Raw genomic sequence first — 21,082 nt, forward strand, 5'->3', positions numbered from 1 at the left:
TATGCTCTTCATATTAAATGAGCATCAATAACAGGCCTTGCATTGGACAATAACATAAGATACAGACTCATGGACCTTTCAGGCTAGTCCATAGTCAGACAAAAACAATTCAGACATCAATCTTGAACTCATATCTTAAAGAAAATGAAAAGCCACTATCCATTAGGGCCTCAGCTTTCAATAAGGCTTCATACCTACAACCAGGGACAGATTTTCACTCAATTCTCCACAGAGATGCCAAAGTGGACAGCCAAATTTTCAAAAGAGCTCAACATAAGCTCTGGTTGGGCTTTTCCAAGTTAAACCTTTGTTTTTTTGCTGGAAGGTGTTAGAAGGTCAAAACCGAGTCTGTCATTTTGACACATCTCCTGATTTTTCAAAAACAAACAAAAACAAGTCCCAGAATTCTTAAAATGTCCAATTTTTCATATTTTCACAATGAAAGATGTAGTATGTATTGGGAATTTTTGGTTTAGAAGTTCACCTGAGATTTAGACAGAATGGTTAAAGTGATAAAAGGTTGAAATGGAACCAAAACATCCTTATTTTCTTTCATTTGATTTGTTTTTTCAGATTATTATTTGATGAAAATGTTTGAGATTTCATCTTTTCATCCCAACTTGGAATGGAAACAATTGTCAAAATCTCCAGATTCTTTTGTGGAATGTGAAAACTCTTCGTGCCAACTGCATTCAACCTGTTTAGTGCTGCACTCTTTGGGAAAGTATTGTGATGAGATCAAATGCTAAGTACTCAACATTCCCATGAAATGGAATGAAATCATTTGCCCATGGCTTGCACGAATTAGTGCAGAGAAATGATAACTCAATCTGAGGTCTCTTGTATGCAAAGGAACAGGTGAAGCCTTGTGACTAGGACATAAATAAGGAGACTCATATTATACTTCTTAGATTGCCCCTCACTCTCCATATATCCTTCTGATAAAGTACTTTAATAACTCTCTCACATTCTGCCACCCTAGCTTACCTTGAGGATCACCTTACCCTTGGTGTTGTCCCCCTAATGGAATAAGGTAGGTGAAAAAGCTTTTGGAATTATTCTCTATATGAATGACAGGTGTCCTCAGAAGAACCTCTGAGCGGAACAATAAAACATTAGAAAAGGAGATATTGTTCATTCTATGGATAATTAAAAACAACAACCAAAGAGGTTTCAGCCAACCAAGACTGAATAGATTCTGCCTTCCAAAACCTGTAATCGAGCAGATTAGAATTCCTTGTGCAATTCAAAAAATTATATGGGGGGGGAAGGGAGGGGTTCCTAGGTTTAACATCTGTTAAGGAAAGCTCATTTAATCAACTGTAAAAACAAAAATACCAGTGTCTCTAGACAGTTCTTTAAAGGAGGTTCCCATGATGCCACGGTTCTCACTGGAAGGTTTCACCCGTGGGGAAGGGCGATCATTTTAATTTCAATGAGGCGACTGCATGTTGCTGTTCACTCGTGGACAGCAGAGACATGTATTCAGGAGCTGGGGTTGAACTTGACAGCACCTTATGCAGAACCTCACATACTATAAATAGACAAATATGGGCTGCTAGATTATTAAATATGGGTGTGAGTGTGGTAGAGTTTGGAATCTTTGTTTTTCCCATCAAAAGTGGAGATGACAATCATGGGTTGGGAAGTCTTGGTGCTTCCAATGAAGTTAAGGTTGTATCATGAGCAACAAGTGTTGCTACACTCCTGGTTGAACTACTGACTGCCCTTATATTCCTTTGCTAGCAGTTGTGACTCCTCAAATGATAGGCTCAAGATGCCACGGTAATATATCCTCATTGATATATGGCCACACTCCTTACTGTCTGCAGCCAAATTATTGCTGTGTGGTTGTATGTGGGTTAGATGCATTTGTCGCATCCATCTCCTGCTTCTCACTCTCACTCTCACACTGTTTCCAAAAACTGTCTTGGACCTATAGCCTTTTGGTTTCCACCAAGAGAGCAGGTTGTTTGGTTCTAGAAAACTCCAGAGAAAGAGAAAAAAGGCTCTGGTTCTTCTCTCACTTATTATTACTTGTGAACATTATTGTATTTCTGCTGATTGCCATGAAATTACCCCATGAAGTTACTTACCCTGGAGCACAAGAGAAGAGAATGAGGTTCAGAGAACCATATTCCAGTTCCAGTTCAGGAGCTTGTATTATGTGTTTTACATGATTGGTCTCAAACAGGTTGGTATCTTTTCCGTCATAGTTTCTTGTTGCTCTCCATTTCCTCCATGGTTGAAAGTTTTCTTCCTAAGACACCTCTGAATCAGTATCTTCATTCATACTAGATTCAATTTCCCCTGGCCCTACATGCAGTGGTAGGGAAGTTAGCAACCTGTGGGACATACTCTTATGAAAGGAGAAGCATCAACCCAGTGCCCTCCTACTTGCTAAGGGATTGTCAATACTTCAGCGTCAAAATCCATGTTGCAATGACACTATACAAAGGCCTTGTCTCATGAGACCTTGACCCATGATACCACTGATTGTCCTGTAGATTAGACATACCTATGCAAAATTCTTCAAAAGTTATTTGTCTGAAGAAACAAGGACAACAATAGTAACACATATATATGTAAGGACCCTTATTTAGCTAGCTGTGTTATATTATTTATACAGTCTGGAAAACTTAACAAGAGGGATGTGACAGAAGTTCTCTGTAGTAAGTCATTTGGACTAACAGGCTTTGAGAATAGGGCAGCTGCTGACTCTGCTGCTGATTTGCTGTGTCACCTTGGATATGTCATTTCACCTTCCTGTACTGCTAATCCCTTTGGAAAAAGGATTGTATCTCACTATGTGTTTGCACAGTGCCTGACAGAATGGGGTCCCATTCAGAGCTGGGGGCTAAGCCACTATAGGAATATTAAGAAACATTCTATAAACCATTAAATATATTTTAACAAGTTGCATGCCTTACATGCTTGAACACCTGTATTTTAGAGCCCTGGCATTGGGGCAGTAGCTGTTTTAGTTTTTCCCCTTATGCTGTATGGAATACCTTATCTACAGAGCCTGATGTATCTTGGCATGTTCCTCACAGCTGCCCAGCTGTGGCTGTGGAGTGGGAGGAGTGGAAAGCATCTGCCAGAGAAAGGGAACATTTGTTAGAGGTGATGAAGAAGGCTTCGTTCAGATTCCTCCCCCTCTTGAACATCTGGACAGATAACAATCCTTCCAGAAAAGATTTAAGGAGCAGGCAAAGCCTCCTGGAAATCTTAGAAAAACACCCAGCTTAAAAACAACTCAGAGCTCTGATACAGAAAGGCTCAGGACTTATGAATAGGATACCAGAGACTGTCACCTGTAGGTCAAGGGTCTGTAGTCAGTGAAGGTCAGTAGAAAACTAATGGCTAGTTCCTGTTACCTTTGTGTACCATGTGAAAGTGGTGGGAGTTGCACCATTGATTTTAGCTGGAGAAAGATTGGGTCCTAAGTGCTTTAAAATATAATGTATTTATTTTGTGAGGTGCTGTGCTTCCTCCATTCCCACTGGCCTGGTAGGAAACTGAAAAAAATTTAGTATTTCCAAGAAGGTCTTTGGCACATTGTAGAAGTGATCTCTAACACAGGTGGTCAGTGGCTTCTGTGAAATGAAAGATGGGTAGGTAGGCAGAGCAGTAGGAGTGAATCTCAATCCAGGACTGACTCAGCCATGAAACCTGAATCAAACAGATGACCTCTCCCTCTAGAAAAAAGTAGTCAGATCAGGATGAAGGCTATTAGATGTTTCAGCAGTTGATGTCCATATAATAACTCCTCTGTGGATAAACAGGAGATTTCAACCAGTCTCCTGTGCTGTCAGTCCGGTGCCTTTCACCTATGCCAATTTACAGAAAGATTTCCATAATCAAACAATAAGTAAAGAGCTTGTCTGGAGCTAAGTCCTTGACCCACGGGGGATGCCAAATCCTTAATTAGGGATAGGCCTCAAATTTATTAAAAGTTCTCCTCCTTCCAGACCTCCCATTTTTATTTTGTAGAAAAACTTCCACCCTATGAAAAATAGAGAGGGGGACACAAAACATTTAAAGGTCAAAGCCTTAGCTGCAGTAAATCAGTGCAGCTGCTTTGAAGTCAGTTGAACTTTGCTGATTTATACTGCAGGACTCATCCGAAGTCCACTTAAATCAATAAGTCTTTCCTTTGACTTCAAGGGGCTTTGGATCAGTCCTAGGTAAGGCGCTGTCCTTGAAGCTATTAAGTTACTCATCTGTTTTCTCCCCTCCTCAGTACTTCATTCCCATGAGCCTCATCAGTACTAACACACTTTCGGCATCAATGCAGCAGTATATTCTCTCTAGTTTCACTCTTGTCAGCTGCATGTAACCCTATGTAAGCATATAGTAACACTAAGACGGGACGAAAGCCAGCATCCCACACAGAGAAAGCTATAACACTCTAAGCAGTGATTGCTATAGCAATGGGTATTGGGTCAATTCTATAGCAAACGGAGATAAATAGAAAAAAACCAGAAATTCTTCTGGTCTTGGTTTGTGCCTCCGGTGAAATTCATCCCTGTGTAGACAACTACCAATATTGAAGTCTGTAAAATAGGGTTTAAAAAGGACTTAACTATTGCATAGATATTATGCTTTTCTATATAGGGTTGAAATTGATTCTGGGATGGGTGGAACAGTATCCTAGAATGAACAGAACAGTTTGAAGCAACACAGAAAAAAAGTTCAATTTCCATGCGTTTTCCTTGGCAAAACATGTATTGCTTCCAGTCATAGAAGTCAGAGATGAAGACAAAAAAATCCTATTAAGCCATCCACTAGAGGCCAAAGTCGAATTGTTCCATACAACTTTTCTCCAGTCCTTGTCTGGTCTCGTTTCAAACATGTCAATCCACAGAGCTTTCATGGCTTCCTTTATAAAGGCCTTTTGATGGAAGGTGGCAGCTGGCTATAGAGTGTGGGAAAATCTTCGCCCACCTTGCCTGACAGTTTGCTGTCAACAGCTGGGAAAACTGGGGTCCAGAGAGTTTTGGAGAAACGTGTTCAAAGCTTGGACAGCTGCATGGAGCCATTTGGCTATTGAGAGGCTCAAGGTGGGGAGGTGGACACCATGAAGGTCTCCAAAGTTGGGGTTTGGTGGGTTGTCAACTTACCCGAGCCTCCATCAGATTATTCACATGGACAAAACCATAGGACACTCTCCCTCAGAATTTTCTGAGCACATCTGAGGGCATTCAAGGACTGCTTCATGTGCTAAAAGTTATCTATATCAAGTAAAACATGATGCAAGTACAAGCATCAATGGGACCATTCAGGAAAGGAAATAGCCCATGCCCTTACCCCCTAACAATCAGTGCTCAAACCATACATCAGCAGGGGTTTAAAATGTTGGGTGGAGAAGAGGGGAGGAGTCCGGGATTGAAGGCCCTATGATGAGAGGCTAGGCCCTATGTTGAGAGGTTAGGCCCTATGAGGAGAGGCTAAGGGACCTGAACCTGTTCAGCCTCCAAACGAGAAGGCTGAGGGGGGATCTAGTGGCCTGTTACAAACTAGTCTGAGGGGACCAGCAGGCATTGGGGGAGTCCCTGTTCCCCTGAGCACTGCCAGGAGTGACCAGGAATAACGGTCACAAGCTGGCAGAGGGTAGGTTCAGGCTAGATCTCAGGAGGCGCTACTTCACGGGCAGGGCGGCTAGGATCTGAAACCAACTTCCAAGAGAAGTGGTGCTGGCTCCTACCCTGGGGGTCTTTAAGAGGAGGTTAGATGAACATCTTGCTAGGGTCGTTTGACACCAGTACTCTTTCCTGCCATGGCAGGGGGTCGGACTCAATGATCTGCTCAGGTCCCTTCCGACCCTAGAAACTATGAAACTATGAAATGCACAGCAAAGAATTCAGATTTGTTTCAGGTGCTGAGTTCACTGGAGCAAGGCTCCATTTGTGTTTGAAAGCCAGGGTGTTTACAGCCCTGTGTTTTGTCATCCAAAACTTTTTTGCACACCAGAGATCATGACAGCGTAACGCAGGATGAGGGTCAGTGGCTGCATATTAGGGGGGAAAAAACCCTGTTTTTGAAAGATTGCAGGTTCATGTTAATCAGCCCCTCCTCGCCTGTGGCAGTTGTTAGCACTTGGAGACGGCTGCAGACAAACAGTTGCCAGGGTCTGAAGGGCAAAAATTCCTGTGTCTCAGCCTCTGAATTCTTCAAATAAATCCCTCCAATTCCTGTGTTTTCACAAAGAAATGGCCCGCTGCCGGGTGACCTGGAAGAGGCGATGTAATGCTTTGTCAGCACACACATCTCGCCACAGAAGCGGAGGACCAAATTGTCTTATTAATCATTTAAAAAGTGAAGAGGCAAAAGAAAAATAAAAGCCCAGTCTAGCTAATTGTCGAAAAAATGAGGTCAGAGTTCATTTCTCTCTCCGATGCGGCTTCACAGTTCACTGACTGACAAGGACAGCGAGATAAAAAGAGACAGGGAAGTTTTTATGAAACTCCTCCCCATTCCTCCCAAAGGAGTTATGGATTCAGGAGATTGCCAGAAAGGGGGTTCAGGATTTTGCTATAGAAAAAAATCCCCTGTGCACAGACTTCAAAGACCCAGGATTCAAGGAGGAGAAGTCTACAGGTTCCCCAGGAGAGGCTCCAGATTTCTAAAACAAAAAAGACCTGTACTCGGTCCTGTCGCCACTTTGCAGAGTTACATCAGTATTGCCTATCGTGGTGTTTGTGAGAGTATCTGATTTTTGCAATACCCGGATGGTCCCCACAGCCAGCAATCCAGTGCCATTCACAGGAGATACCTTTGGTGGCCTTATGTTGTGTGTTCTCAGGCTGGGGGATTACCCGCTTCCCTTTCTTTACAGTGAAATAGTTGGTCCACATATCGTTCTGAAACTTTATTTCTCTAATAATATGGGAAGGTGACGAAGCACTCCCTGATTTACACCATTTCTAAAGTGATTCTGGGTGTGGAAGGCAGTCACTGAGGTAACTGGGACCTCCTCATCGCTGCTGGCCCAGAATCATTCGCTCTGTGGAATCAGGCAGGGAATCCTTAACACTGACTCCTGGTGGGAGATCACTCTCAAGAGCCAGTGTGTGAAATAAAATGCAGCCTGGCCATTCAAGCTGGGTCACTGGAGGAGAGTTTCTTGCACTAGGCCTACACAGTACAATCAGAACAGTAATTACACTGGCTTGCACCAATCTGACTAGTTAAATGCTAACTCTAGCCTGAAATTACAAAGGTAGAGAGGAAAGCAAATGTGCTATGTCTGACTTGGAAGAAGAAGAAGAAGAAAAAGAAGAAAAAGCCAAGATAATGTTTGTTTACCTGGGGAAACTCTATTCTGTAGGAGATATAGTAGGATAGCTATAGAAAGAAGTGTGGGGTCTCAACTGACTCCTGTAAGGGGTAATGATGACACTCTGCAGTAGCTGTCTTGTGAAAACTCATCAGCTCTAACATTTAGGCTAAATAAAATACTAATATGCCATCTTTACTGAAGAGAAAGTGAAATTAAAGAAAAAGACTTCCCACTATTAGTCAGGGGTGTGACCTGAAAATCTGGTACCCTGGGCAGGGAGACAGGGAAAAGAAGCAAGTGCTTATGCCCTTGCATAGAGGCCACCATAGTTGTGGGAACAAAGTAGGCTGCTGCTGCCTTAGCATAAGCTCCCCAAACACAGGGTGCCATGTGGCAATGCCAATATGGGGTCCTTGGGAGCTGTCATTCCAGTTACCCCTTCTGAATTTGTGCCCAAGGCTAGTGCCCCACATTACACTACTTCTTCTGGTTTAAAGTGTCTCAGGTAGGTAAAACTGGATGTCAAGTAAAGCTGTTAGGAGCAGATGTCTATTGGAAGAAAGGGAGATGCCTTTTAGTTCATCATTTCCAGCTATCTAGCCATCTATCTATCTAGCCATCCATCTAACCATCTATCTATCTTTATGAAAAAGATACCTTCCTGGCCAATGCTGTAGACTGAACTAAACTCATAAGTGGTTACAAAACAAAGACCCAAACTTCTCTGGTGGAGGCTCAAAAGGATTCATACCTGCAGGGTACAAAAGGGATCTATAACATACGTAGTCACTAACAGATTATATACCAATTTTGACCAAATGAACCAGAGGGCTATAGTAAAGGAGAAAACTAAAAAAGACATAGAATCATAGAAAATAAGGGTTGGAAGGGACCTCAGGAAGTCATCTAGTCTCACTCTCTGTTCAAAGCAGGACCATCCCCAACTAGATCATCCCAGCCAGGGCTTTGTTGAGCCAAGCCTTAAAAACCTCCAAGGATGGAGATTCCACCATCTCTCTACGTAACCTATTCCAGTGCTTCACCACCCTCCTTGTGAGAGTTTTTCCTAATATTCAACCTAACTTTCCCTTGCTGCAGCTTGAGATCATTGCTCACGTTTATAGAGGCAACATGCGTGCCTCTAACCAGTCCTACCACACTGGTTAGAGTAAATGGCAACACTTTTAACTGTGTATGTGTTCTATATACCCCTATAAGACATACATGAATAAACTAAACATTAACAGAGAGGGAGGCAAGATATTAGTATTACTTGTGGGAGAAAGAAGTTGAATGCCAAAGGGCATGCAAACTCTTTTGCCTTACTTGTTCCCTGTAGCAATGATTAGCTAGATGGGGCTTTTATTTCTAGCAAAGGGAGGAAGGGGTAGGATCTGTCTTTCTTTCAGATCTGTGAATATATGAAGAATTAATCTACTTCCATTTCATAGAAAGGCCTAAAGCAATCTAATGAAGGAATTAGTGATTGGTCTAGTTTGGGAGAAACTCCTTTTTATACCTGCACCATTGTCCTGGTTTTAATAGAAATATTACTATTACTGTATCACTGCAGGAAAGGAAGCAGGAAAGGACATTTAGCTTTTCTGCTCTCTCTTCCCAAATGCCTGCAAGTGATTTCCTTGGTCATGGGGCTCTGCTACCTTCTCTCCACACTCCTCTGAAATGGCTGCTTTGTATTTACTTTCTGAATACAACAGTCATTTAACAGCTAGCACTATGACAGAGGGACGACAAAGACCATCATAACACCACTTTCTGACCTTAAAATCTGTGACTCCATGTTTGTGCAACAGATAGGGTTGGTTAGGAAAACTTCATCAGGAGGAAGAGCCCAAAACTAGTTCAGAAGCATGATGATGCAAGTCTTTTTTTTCAGCAGTGGACATAGGAGCTGAAATGGAGACAGAGCAGTTCCACAGGGAGATTGCGAGGTGAGAGAGAGGGTTTTTTTTCCCCTTGTGAGGCTAAAGGAACCCACATGTTTTCTTGACGCACCAAAAATCCTCATCAGCATTCAGAGGGCTAGAGCAGCAGGATGGCATCAGCAGGTATAGGGCAGGTACACCATGCTGGCTAGACATTAGCTAAATAAGAACAACACCTAGCATGGGCATTTCCACTGCTGTTCAAAACACAAAACAGTATTGCATGTAAAACACTAAATAGTAAGCTATACTGTACTGAGGCTATGAGTCACAAGGAGGAGCATATAAATATTTGTGATGTAAGGACTGTGCATTGAGATATGAACATCTCAGAAAACTTGGCCTTACCCCACCCGTCTAGTCACACCCCACACACATGCACACACACTACTACACCCTGTCCTTAGCCCTTTTCATCCTGTCTGATTTAGAATAACTTGTATTCATCGGCTGCTGTTGCTGAGGTGCTAATATTTCACATTCCCATTTTTTGGCCGGGGCATTGATAAGAACCTCTCCTGATTTCAGACCAGAAGAGAGAGGCAGAAAACAATCTTGTTTTCAATACAACCAGGGCTCTGTCTACATGGCTCATCTGTCCATTTGCACAAGACTTTCTGGCCTCATAGTATAACCGTTTCCCTAGAGAAAGAGCAATAGAGATGGGGGAGGAGAGGGAGTGTTGGAAGGTAGCCTGAGGATAACAGGCGTTATAAAGAGGAATTTTTTTCCTGCTGTTTTTGTTTGTTTTACCACAGAGGCTCAGTGGAGCTGGCCAGCAGCCTCACGCAGCAGGTGCTGCCCGAGAATGCAAGGGGAGAAAAATTCCTACTAAATGGAAGCATTATTTGACATTGCAGCCTTTCACAATATTTTTCTTTTGTTTCAGACAAACTCCAAAGCCTCTTGGGCATCGTGGTCAAGCTGGACTGTTCTGCAGTGGGGGAGGGAGAAAGAAGTGCCTATGCTCTAAATACGTCAAAGAGTCAGGTGAGAGAGACCTAAAGGGACACAACCAGATTCTGGAAATAAGGTTATGCCGGTCCTAAAGGGGCTGGCAGAAGGGCAGAGAGAGGGAGGGAGACAGAGAGAGATACTTAGAGACCCTTCTTGAGTTGGTTTTTTTTTTTTTCCATGCCATTTTATACCCTTTTCTTCTGAGAGGAGCTTGACTCGGAGCTCCAATTGAAACTGCCCCCAAATCTGGAGGAGTCTAGATCTAGGTCCACATGCATACTTTATGGCTTTGCTCTGTCCTTGATGGCTTTATTTTTTGGCCATCAAAAGGCTAGAAAATAGAGAGAGAGGATGGCTGATCTCCTTGCTTCTCCACAGCCTTCCTGTGACACCTGGGGCAAGTCATGCAGCCTTTCTTTGCCTCGATTCCCCCACCTGGAAAACTTAGATAAGGACAACTCCTTAGCTCATAGGGATACTGTGAGGAAAAATACATTAACGATTGTGAGGTGCTTAGATTCCTCAGCAAGTATCCAAGAAACGCAGAAGTCAAAATTTGAGAGAAATTATAGACCTTATTAAAAGAAAACTGCAAGAACAAGGGTTATTTGTATAGGAGAATGTAAAATAACATTCTCTGTTGCTCCCCAAACACTTCCTTTAATCAGAAAGATGATGTTTCAGAGAATTCCTGTATTTAAAAGTCTTGGATTTAGTTCATTGAACTAAGCAGGAGAAGCACTTTGCCCAGTGATACTTCACACTATGGACTTGCTTAGCCTACAGTTCAGATTTTTCCTTGCCTCATTTGTTGTTTTCTCCGGCATGCAACTCATATGGTACTTGTAGTGTAAATTCTTCAGGGAATAGAGCATCTTTTTGTTCTGTTTTGTTTTACTTGGCTATCTGGCATTATGGAGTCCTGGTCTCTGACTAAAGCCCCTAAGTACTACCATAAGAGAAATTAATTTCATTATTTTTATTATCAAAGTATTCTTCATCAGTGCAGATCTCTCGGACATGAATGAAGCCCATATGCCATTCTGTGCCAATCTTAATTAATTTTAACACCTCCACATCACAGCATCCGAATCCAGTCATACACTCAATTTGAGAACAAATTACCTTTCAGTTCCAATCTATGATCAGCCACAGCACACTATCTCTGCAATCACACTTAAAAATATATAACCTGAATTCCAGTCACAGGTTTCCAAGAGGAAAAAAAAGCTAGATTTGCCATGGGGACTAAGGTATCTAACTGCCACTTCAAGCCCCTGGTAAAAAGAAAATCGGTTATCCAAACCCCCACCTATACCCGATGACAGCTAGATTTCTTATGCATCTATGTTTCCACTGCCGAAATGTTCACAGAGCTGTCTACATCTTAACTGCGTTAAGCAGTTCAGCACTCATCCTAGCATGCTAAGGGACGCATTCCTCTGTCCTCCAGGCACAGTCCAGTGGATATGCTCAGAGTGCACTTAACCCCACACAAAATGCTGCAAGGAGGAGGAGGTGTCCCCTCCCCACCCTCCACTTTCTTACCCGATGTTATAAAACGCAAGATGTGGTAGACCCTGGGTCAAGTCCCTCCTCTGAGACAGAAGATGAGGATCCATCCTAACCACCAGACTATAGGTATTTTGAGGTGGACCTCTCTGTCTCTTCTGTTGTAGCTGTTCCAAGATGAATAACAAATATGCATTAATCAAAGGACTCAAATGCAGATCTCTCCCCTGCTTCCAGAAGGGTATCGTAACTGCTCTACTCTTTCTCTCTCAGTGATTATTTAATTAGCCAATACAAAGTGAACATCTTCAGCAGGAAAGACAGCACCCCATCCCAGAATAGCTTGTAGCTTGGCAGTGTAGGCACTGTCTTAGGAAGTGCACAGCATTCAAATTCCTTTAGGTAGGAGAGGGATTTGGCCCCAAGTCTCCATGATTCCAGATGACCGCATGTCTGTAGCAGCTCCACGATGCTCCTGAGATGCATGACCTTCCCCCTTCATACATGGCAAATCTTGAAATGAATCAAAGAAGACGCCCTGAGAGTGCACCCACTTAAAAGTTCTCTTTCTCAGGTATGCTGGGAAGTGGCAGCAGGGTGCCTAAAATCAATTGTTGTCAAGCTGAACGTAAGTTCCCTTTGTGAATTTAACTCCTATTATCCATACAAGAAGTAATGAACTTGTGTGGGGGTGAAAGGTACAGCAGCTCAGGGCACTGATTCAGAGCTGGGGCTAGGATGGCAGCCCTCAGAGTCCAATCCACCACAGCAGTCCCTGTTAGGGGAAGCTTGCACTGAGCCAGCAGCAGCCTGTGCCACTGCCACAAGAATGGCAGCCCCATGCATGCTTCACCCCTCTCCCTGCCACTCGGGATGCCAAAATTTCAAGTCATGCCTCTTTATACAACTTGTGGGAATACCCGGAGCAGGTTACTTGTAAATGAGATCAGAACAAAATTTAGTAATTTGAGTGAGCTGCAAAGAATTGCTGCTCATCTGTCTATATCTTAGCTCTACAGAGGCAATAAATATTAACCGTTTTCACTCTGCCTGCACTTCAGATGCTGGAGTGCAGTGATCTGAGTGTTAATGGAACAAAGTAAAAAATATCCATTAAATAAACACATCTTTGCTTCTAGCTTGAACATAAAATCTAGGTCAAACCAGCTACTGAGTAGGGAGGAAAAGGCACTATGACTAAAGGAATTAAAGGACGGGTAGAGATCAGCTGAGGTGAGTGTTACACAGTTCAGTGCTTAGCCTGCAGAATATATCTGCTTCCTGGCCAGACTGGGAGAGAGTGGGCGAGGGCAAAGGTGTATGCCACCAATTGCAAGATGCTCAGAGTCCACTGAGTGCAGCATTTTGAGACTAGAACTGCTGAGCTGGAGGAGCACAAGAGAGAGACAAACCTTCAGTAAGTCCTATGGTGATTGAGACAGGACTAGAGAATCCTGCAGCCATGAATCTGCATGTAGGCGGCAGTAGCCTGATGGTTATCTTGTTCCTGGGATGAAACGGGTGTAATTTGGCAGCTGCTACCATGATAAGTAGTCCTATTCAGGATCCTCTCTGCTCACCCCATACAGAGAAAGGGCTAGAAAAGATGCCCTAAACCTAAGCTGTCTTATCTGCTCCCAGCTGGATAACCATGTCCAATGGGATCACTCTCTCTGCAGTCAAAAGTATCATAAGAAGACATTGGTTTTTGCAACATGCAATGTTCACACCTTAATGGATAACCAAGACAATGGACAACCAGAAAGAAGAACTGCCAAAGAAATTATATTTCTTTGAAAACAGCGAGATACAATATTGACATAGTAGTTTTGAGCAAGATAAGATGATTGGATGAGGGTCAGCTGAGGGAAGTGGGTGAAGACTACCCCTTCTTCTGGATGGGAGAACTGGCCCAGGACAGATATGTTCACAATATGCCCTATGGGCATTAAGAAACATCTTATGACCCTCTGTCTTAAGTTCAGCCACAACCAGTACGCCACCATTATCAGTGCATCCACCCCAATGCTTGATGCTGACAATGATGTCAAAGAACAATTTTACTCCACTTTGTCCGTGTACTGACTACTACTCAGAAGGAGGAGAAGATCATTCTCCTTGGTGACTTTAAACACTAGAGTTGGACATGACCTGGAACACTGGAGTGGCACCTTTGGGAAGGAAGGACTACAGAAAGCCAGTTCCAATGGCATCCTCTTCCTGAGCAAACGCATGGAGCACACCAGCACCATGGAGATACAAATTCATGGAGTCACCACAAACACCATCTTCAGGCAGAGTGACAAATACAGGACCATCTGGAGATGCTGTTACTATAAGCACTGGCACCTTCTTAAGCAGGGGTAGTATGTAAGTGACAGCTCATGGGCCCACACAGGTGCCCTGGGGTCAGGGGCAGCAGAACCGTGGAGCCTGGGCTGGCAGGAGCTCTGCCTACTGCAGTCCGTGAATGCCCTGAGACCTTACCACCTGCTGCTGCCACTGGTGGCAGACGCTGTGGGCACAGAGGGAGGGGTTTTATGTGTGTGTAGGGAGGTGTTTGTCCCACCCCTCCACCATACACATGTACCCACACATCCCATGCACACCCCACACCCACCTCAGCCACCCTCCCGCTCCACACATGCCACAACCCACCAGCCACCTTCCCCCACACTCACAGCCCCCACAAACCCCATATCCACCCACAACCCACATATCTACATACATACCCACATGCTCTCCCACCTGATATACAAACACCCACACCCTCTCACACCTATTACTCCCCCCACAGACACACCCACACCATCCTCCACACCCCACATATACACATACCCACATACATACACCTACAAACCTATACCCACCCACATAGGTGACATGTCAGGGAGAATATGGGAGGGGGGACATGTGCCCCCCTGAGAGTTCATAGATTTCATAGATATTAGGGGCTAGAAGGAACCTTGAGAGATCATCGGATTCAGCCCCCCCCTCCCCCGGCATAGGTGGGAAGTCAGCTAGGATCAAGTGACCCCAGCAAGAAATATATCTACCTGTTTTTTGAAGAATTCCAGAGTAGGTGCTTGCACCACCTCTGGGGAAAATTTGTTCCAGACCCTGGACCCACACACTGTAAAGAACTTTTTTCTTATATCCAGTCTAAACCAACTTTCCTGGAGTTTATGGCCATTGGACCTTGTCATCCCTTGGACAGCTCTGGTGAATAGGTGTTCTCCCAGGTCCGATGTACCCCTCTTATGTAATTGTAGGCTGCCACCAAGTCCTCGCTGAACCTTCTCTTCTCCAGACTGAAGAGTCCCAAGTCCCTCAGCCTCTCCTCATATGACCTTCCCTCCAGGCCTTGGATCATATGAGTGGCTCTCTTCTGGACTCTCTCAAGCTTCTCCAAATCCTTCCTGAAGTGGGGGGCTCAGTACTGGATGGAGTACTCCAGCTGTGGTCTCACCAGTGCTGAGTAAAGCAGGAGGATGACTTCCCTGCTTTTGCTTGAGATGCATCAGTGGATGTATACCAGAGTTTGGTTAGCTTTGCCAGCAACAGCATCACATTGGTATTTTGTGGTCAATCAAGACCCTTAAGTACCTTTTGGTCATGGTGCTAGGGAGCATAGCACTGCTAAGCCTGTAAGTATGCTGGGGGTTCTTCCTACCGAGGTGCAGCACCTTAAACTTTTCTGCATTGAAGGCCATCAGGTTTTGGTTGGCCTACCTTGAGAGTATGTCCAAGTCGGCCTGTATCCCCAGCCTGTCCTGTGGTGTGAATGCCCTCCTCTGTCATTTGGTATCATCCATGAATTTGGCAAGTTCACATCTGATTCCCGAATCCAGAACATTAATGAAGATGTTAAAAAGTATCGGCTCAAGTACCTAGCCATGAGGAACTCCACTGGTCACCCTGCGCCATGTTGATTTGCTCCTTTCAACTAGTACTCTTTGGGTCCAACCCTGTAGCCAGTTGCCTAGCCATCAGACCATATGGTGATGCACAGTTCCCCAACTTAACCATGAGGACATCATGGGGAACTGGGTCAAAGGCCTTCTTGAAGTCCAGGTATATGACGACTACATCATCTCCCTTATCCAAGACGCATGTTACCTTGTCATAGAAGGCAATGAGGTTGGTCAGGCATGATCTGCCAGTCATAAAGCCATGTTGGCTGGCAGTCAGAAACTTGCCTTCCATCAGCCTAGTGTTGATGGATCCCTTGACAATTTTCTCAAGGATTTTTCCAGGGACAGATGTAAGACTGATTGGTCTATAGTTCCCCAAGTTATTCCTCCTCCCTTTCTTGTAGATAGGGACCATGTTGGCTCTTTTCTAGTCATCCGGAACCTTACCCGAGCACCACGATTTTTCAAATATCTCTGCGAAGGGGGATGCAGTGATGTCTGCCAGCCCTTTCAAGACTCTCAGATGCATTTTGTCTGGGCCTGTGGACTTGTGAATATCCAGTTCCTCAAGGTGTTCCCTCACCTAATCCACATTGATTTTAGGCCCATTGCCCACTCCCAGATTGGTTTGTGCCATTCCTGACAGGGTGATCCTTATGGGAGGGTGAAAAACCAATGCAAAAAAAGTCATTTAGGAAATTGGCCCTTTCTTGGGCATCGGAAGTCAGTTGCCTTGTTGGATCTCTCAGGGGCCCAATGCTATCCTTGTTCTTTTTTTGACTTCCCACATTTCTGAAGAAGGACTTTTTGTTGTCCTTGATTCCTGTAGCTAGCCTAAATTCAGTTTGTTGCCGTGGCTTTTCTCAACCACTTTCTACAGGTGTGGGCAAGTGCAGAGTAACCCTCTTTGGTAAAACTTCCTGTTTTCCAGTTGGAGTAGGCTACTCTTCTGAGCTTAATAAGAGTTCCTTATTCAGCCATGGGGGCTTTCTTACCTATTGACTGCATTTCTTGTGCGATGGTATGGCTTTGCCCTGTGCTTCAAGGATTATGTTTTTAAGAAATGACCATTCCTTGTGTACTCCCTTTTCTGGGGGAGTATAGCCTCTAATTGCCTGATTGGCCAATTTTCTCAGTTTGCAAAACTCAGCCTTCCCAAAGTTAAGAACTTCTGCTCTACTGGGGGGTTTGCTTGCTCTTCAGTGAACTAAGAAGATGACCCATTTGTGGTCACTACCACCAAGCTTCCCTTCAATCTGCAGATCGCTCATTAGGTCTTCCCCATTGGCCAGGACCAGATCAAGCAATGCCTCTCCTCTAGTCAGCCCATAGACCTACTGGGTTAGGTAGAGGCCATTGATGCATGTGAGGAAGCTACGCAACCTGTCAGATTTGGCCATATGCTCATCCCAAGAGATGTCATGGAAGTTGAAGTCCCCCATGCTGATCACAGATCGGGAGCACATGGCTTCAACCAGTTCCCTATTGAATTCCCAATCTTGGTCGTCCTCTTGGTGGGGAGATATATTGCAGACTCCTACAAGTAAGTCACCCTCCCCATGTTCTCCTCGTACCTTGACCCAGAAGGTCTCAAGATGCCCTTCCTGGTTTGGAAACTCAATTTTCAGGGAGGTGAGTTGATCCTTGATATGGAGAGTTATACCCCTACCTCTCTTCCCGATACGGTCTCTCCTATACACATTATAGCCCTCCATTGCCACTGACCACTCATAGGTGGAGTCCCACCAGATCTCTGTAATTCCTACCAGGTCATAATCATTTTCACATAGGAGAAGGGCCAGTTTCTCATGCTTCCAAGCTCCTGACATTTGTGTCCAGTCAGTTAAGTCTGCCATGAGAAGCCCAATGCTTCCCTGAGGGGTTTAGTGGCACCTTTCCTTGGGCTGTCTCCCTTTGGATGCCCAAGTTATTGGTGGTTATTGGTAGTGCAACTGACATGACCTGGGCTAGAACTTTTAGTAGACTGCTCATCCCCCAGCAGTCTCAATTTAAAGCCCTGTCAAGAAGGTCAGCCATTCTGGCTGAGAAGAGCTTCTTCCCTTTCCAGGTGAGGTGGAGGCCATCCCTTCCCAGCAGTCTGCTCTCTCTGAAGTCCAGACCATGGTTGAGGAAGCCAAACCCCTCACAATGGTACCATCTCTGGAGTCTTCTATTCACCTCGTCAATGCATCTGTCCCTCTGGAGCCCATGTCCTGTGACAGGGAGGATTGAAGAGAAAATCATCTGTGCCCCCAGACCCTTGAGGCCTGCTCCCAGAGTCCTGTAGTCATGCATGAGCTGGCCCAGATTTCTCTGTGCTGTATCATTGGTGCTCACATGGATAAGTTGCATGGGATGGTTGTCAGAGGGCTGGATGAGTTTTGGGATTCTCTCTGTCACATCCCGGACATGAGCTCCAAGTAGGCAGCAGGCCACATGGGCCAGAGGGTCAGAGCGACAGATCCGTCCCTCAGTCTCCCATAGGAGGGAGTCACCCACCACAATAGCTCTGTGCCTTCTTCTAGGTGCAGATATTGGTGGCCCTGCATCCTCACATGCTGGACCTGGCATTATTACTGGCTCCATTGATGCGAGAGGTGCAAAGCAGTTGTTCAGCTCCAGGGGAGTGGTAAACCTGGTGCAGTGCCTCTTTGGGCCAGAGACGACTGTCATCCAGGCAACCCTAGGCTGGACTTCAAGGTGGTTCCTCGGAGGGAGATTGGCCTTCGTCAGCTGGAGGGTGGGGGGCAATGACCAGTGCCCCCCCTGAGAATGTGGAGGTGCCAAAAGAAGTGCTGGCAGCACTTCTGGGTTTGCCCCCCGGTCAGTGATCAGCCATTGGTGTCCCCCTAGGATCAGGAGACACCAGTCCCCCATGCCCACCCATCCATACCCTCCACACTCCCCTACAATATATAAGATTAAGACTTAATTTTATGCTATTATACAATCACTTCTATGTACACTATGCAAACACATGTAAATCGGGACAAAAATATATATTTTTAATCAAATTAATGAATGTTATAGTAAATGTTTGATTTTTAGAATATAATGTATTTTTCTGGTTCCGAGATGGCAAACCCCCTTGCTAAAAGGAGTACTTCTGGGGGCAAGGGGAGGGACATCTGGTGGCAAAGGTTAAGCAGAGGGACTTGCGGTTCCAAGATGGCAACCAGGGGGTGGGGCACTTGTCAAGGGGCAGGGATACCCATGCAGTACTCAACAGCTTGCCAAAACTCATTAAGTGGCCCTCCAGCCAAAATAATTGCCCACCCCTGTTCTTAACTATATTATTGCCAGTACCCATAATCAAATGGGTGTCCATATCATGCAACCATTCAAGGACTGCTGGACAGATCACCATCTTCTCAGATCCATTATGAATATCTGGCTTGCTCCAAAACACTGAAAACAGACAAAAGCAATGCAAAGATCCTTCAAGACCTGAATACCTGTGTGACAGGGGGCCATCTTAAGGCTGGTCAAAACACTGGCCTACCCACCTGTCCAGGGCAGTCTGTCCACCTGACTCACCTGCCATGCAACTCATAAATATTAACTATTAATAAATAACTCCGAACTATTTTCTTTAATATCATGATGAATTGTGATTTTTTTTTAATTGTTCGACACTTGTAGTTTCCTTCAAAAGCTCTGTCATGTCTGAAAATGAAGGCAATGTTGAAGAGCTCTAAAAGGGTTTTAAACTTGTCATCCATATGGCCTGTGCAGAATCCATTGGCTACACCACCTATTGACAACAAAACTAGTTCAATGAGAGTGACACCAAGATCTGAGTCCTCCTCAACCAGAAGAGAAGGGCTCATTCTGATTGGTAAGATAATACCCCATCAAAGCAGAAGAAGGAGATGTATCAACTCCTTAAAGTCAAAGCTCAAAGGAGGGTCTGGGAAATCAAAAATCAGTGGTGTCAAGATAAAGCCAAGGAGATCTATCTATATGCTGACAAACATGACACACATAGCTGTTTTCAGGCAATGAAAGCCATCTATAGCCGAACTTCCCAAAGTCCTATTTTCCTGTAATCACAGGATGGCTTGATACTCCTCAAAGATAATGAATCTATCCAAGCGAGATGGAAAGAGCACTTTGAGGCCCTCCTGAACTGTGGATTGTGGCATATACCACCACTGAATCCATCCCCCAACACCCTGAAAGGGGATCCCTCACCAACCCTCCAATCCTAGAAGAAGTCTGACATGCCATCAAGGAAATGAAGAACACCAAGGCTACTGGACCAGATGGCATACCTGGCAAAATCTACAAGGTTAGCAGTAAGGAACTTGTATGGAGACTATATGAATCTATTCTTTAAATTTGAAACAAAGAAGAGATTCCTGGGGACCTAAGTAATGCCAGTGTTATGACTACCTTCAAGGAGATAAGTCTGTGTGTGGAAACGATGAATGTATCATCCTCCTTTCCATAGCATGGAAAATCCTTGCCTGCATCCTCCTGAGCTGTCTACTACCTCTTGCTGAGGAAGTCCTGCTAGAATCTCAGCATGGTTTCAGGTAGAGCAATGGACATGATCTTTGTTGACCTTCAGGTCCAAGAAAAGTATTGGGAACATTAGGACCACCTTACTTTTTTTTATTAAGGACTACCTTCCTCCCAGAATTGACATTAAGTAAATTTACATTGACTAGCCAATGGGTGGAGGGCTCTTCAGTCTGGGTTGCTTTCATCTGAAGACCATAGTACTCAAAACAACCATCCTTGACCTTCAGAATGCCAAATGACTGCATCATTTTTGAGCAAACTGAGGAGAACCGCCAGACTATGATGGATCTTTTTAGAGAAGGGAGGGAAAGACCATTGAGAGAGAAATTCTGGAGGTAGTTGAGCACTTCCCCTACCTCAGTAGCCACCTCTCAAAGAGTAAACATTGATGAAGAGGTTCAGCATAGGATCTATTGCACAAGTGCTTCCTTTGGGAAATTGTTTTGGTATGTCTTTCGTCATTGTGGTCTCCAGAAAGACACCAAGATCCAGGTCTACAAAGCAGTCATCATCCACACTCTCTATGGATGTGAAATGTGGGTGACTTAGTTTCATCATCTCAAGAGACTGAAGAGGTATCACTAACAAGACTTTCAAAAATACTTCATCAAATATAGGACCACCTGTATAAAATGCATCAAATGGGAAGGTCATTCCACAAATGCCAGCATCATTGCTGAAGTCAATGTTACCAGCATTAAATTGAGGATCCTCAAGCACTAACTTTGCCGGACCAGACATTGTGTGTAGATGCCTGCCTCTTGATTCCCAAAACAAATGCTTTACTCCCAGCTTAGAAATGGCCTGAGATCTTGCAGTGAGTAGCCCAAGCAAATGGTACAAGAACACATTGAAATCATACTTCAAGAAAATAGATGCTAACATCAAGAGTTGGGAGAAGCTGGCTGCTGACTGACTCCAGTGGTGCTGCAAGATGCTTTACC

General features: G+C 44.5%; 1 long non-coding RNA gene across 1 annotated transcript in view; it reads left to right on the top strand.

Annotated features, from left to right (window-relative positions):
• Positions 1–19,847, top strand: part of LOC149871421 (uncharacterized) — a 261,718-nt gene extending 241,871 nt beyond the window's left edge. Inside the window, exons 1-3 of the long non-coding RNA XR_016440225.1 lie at positions 5,553–9,234; positions 10,118–10,218; positions 17,680–19,847. This is a non-coding gene — a long non-coding RNA (uncharacterized LOC149871421). Of the gene's footprint in view, positions 9,235–10,117; positions 10,219–17,679 lie in introns of the transcript that reaches the window.
• The last annotated feature ends 1,235 nt before the right edge of the window (positions 19,848–21,082 follow it).

This window comes from Crocodylus siamensis, chromosome 2 (assembly GCF_052110815.1).
Source record: "Crocodylus siamensis isolate JL-2025a chromosome 2, ASM5211081v1, whole genome shotgun sequence".
Lineage (NCBI taxonomy): Eukaryota > Metazoa > Chordata > Crocodylia > Crocodylidae > Crocodylus > Crocodylus siamensis.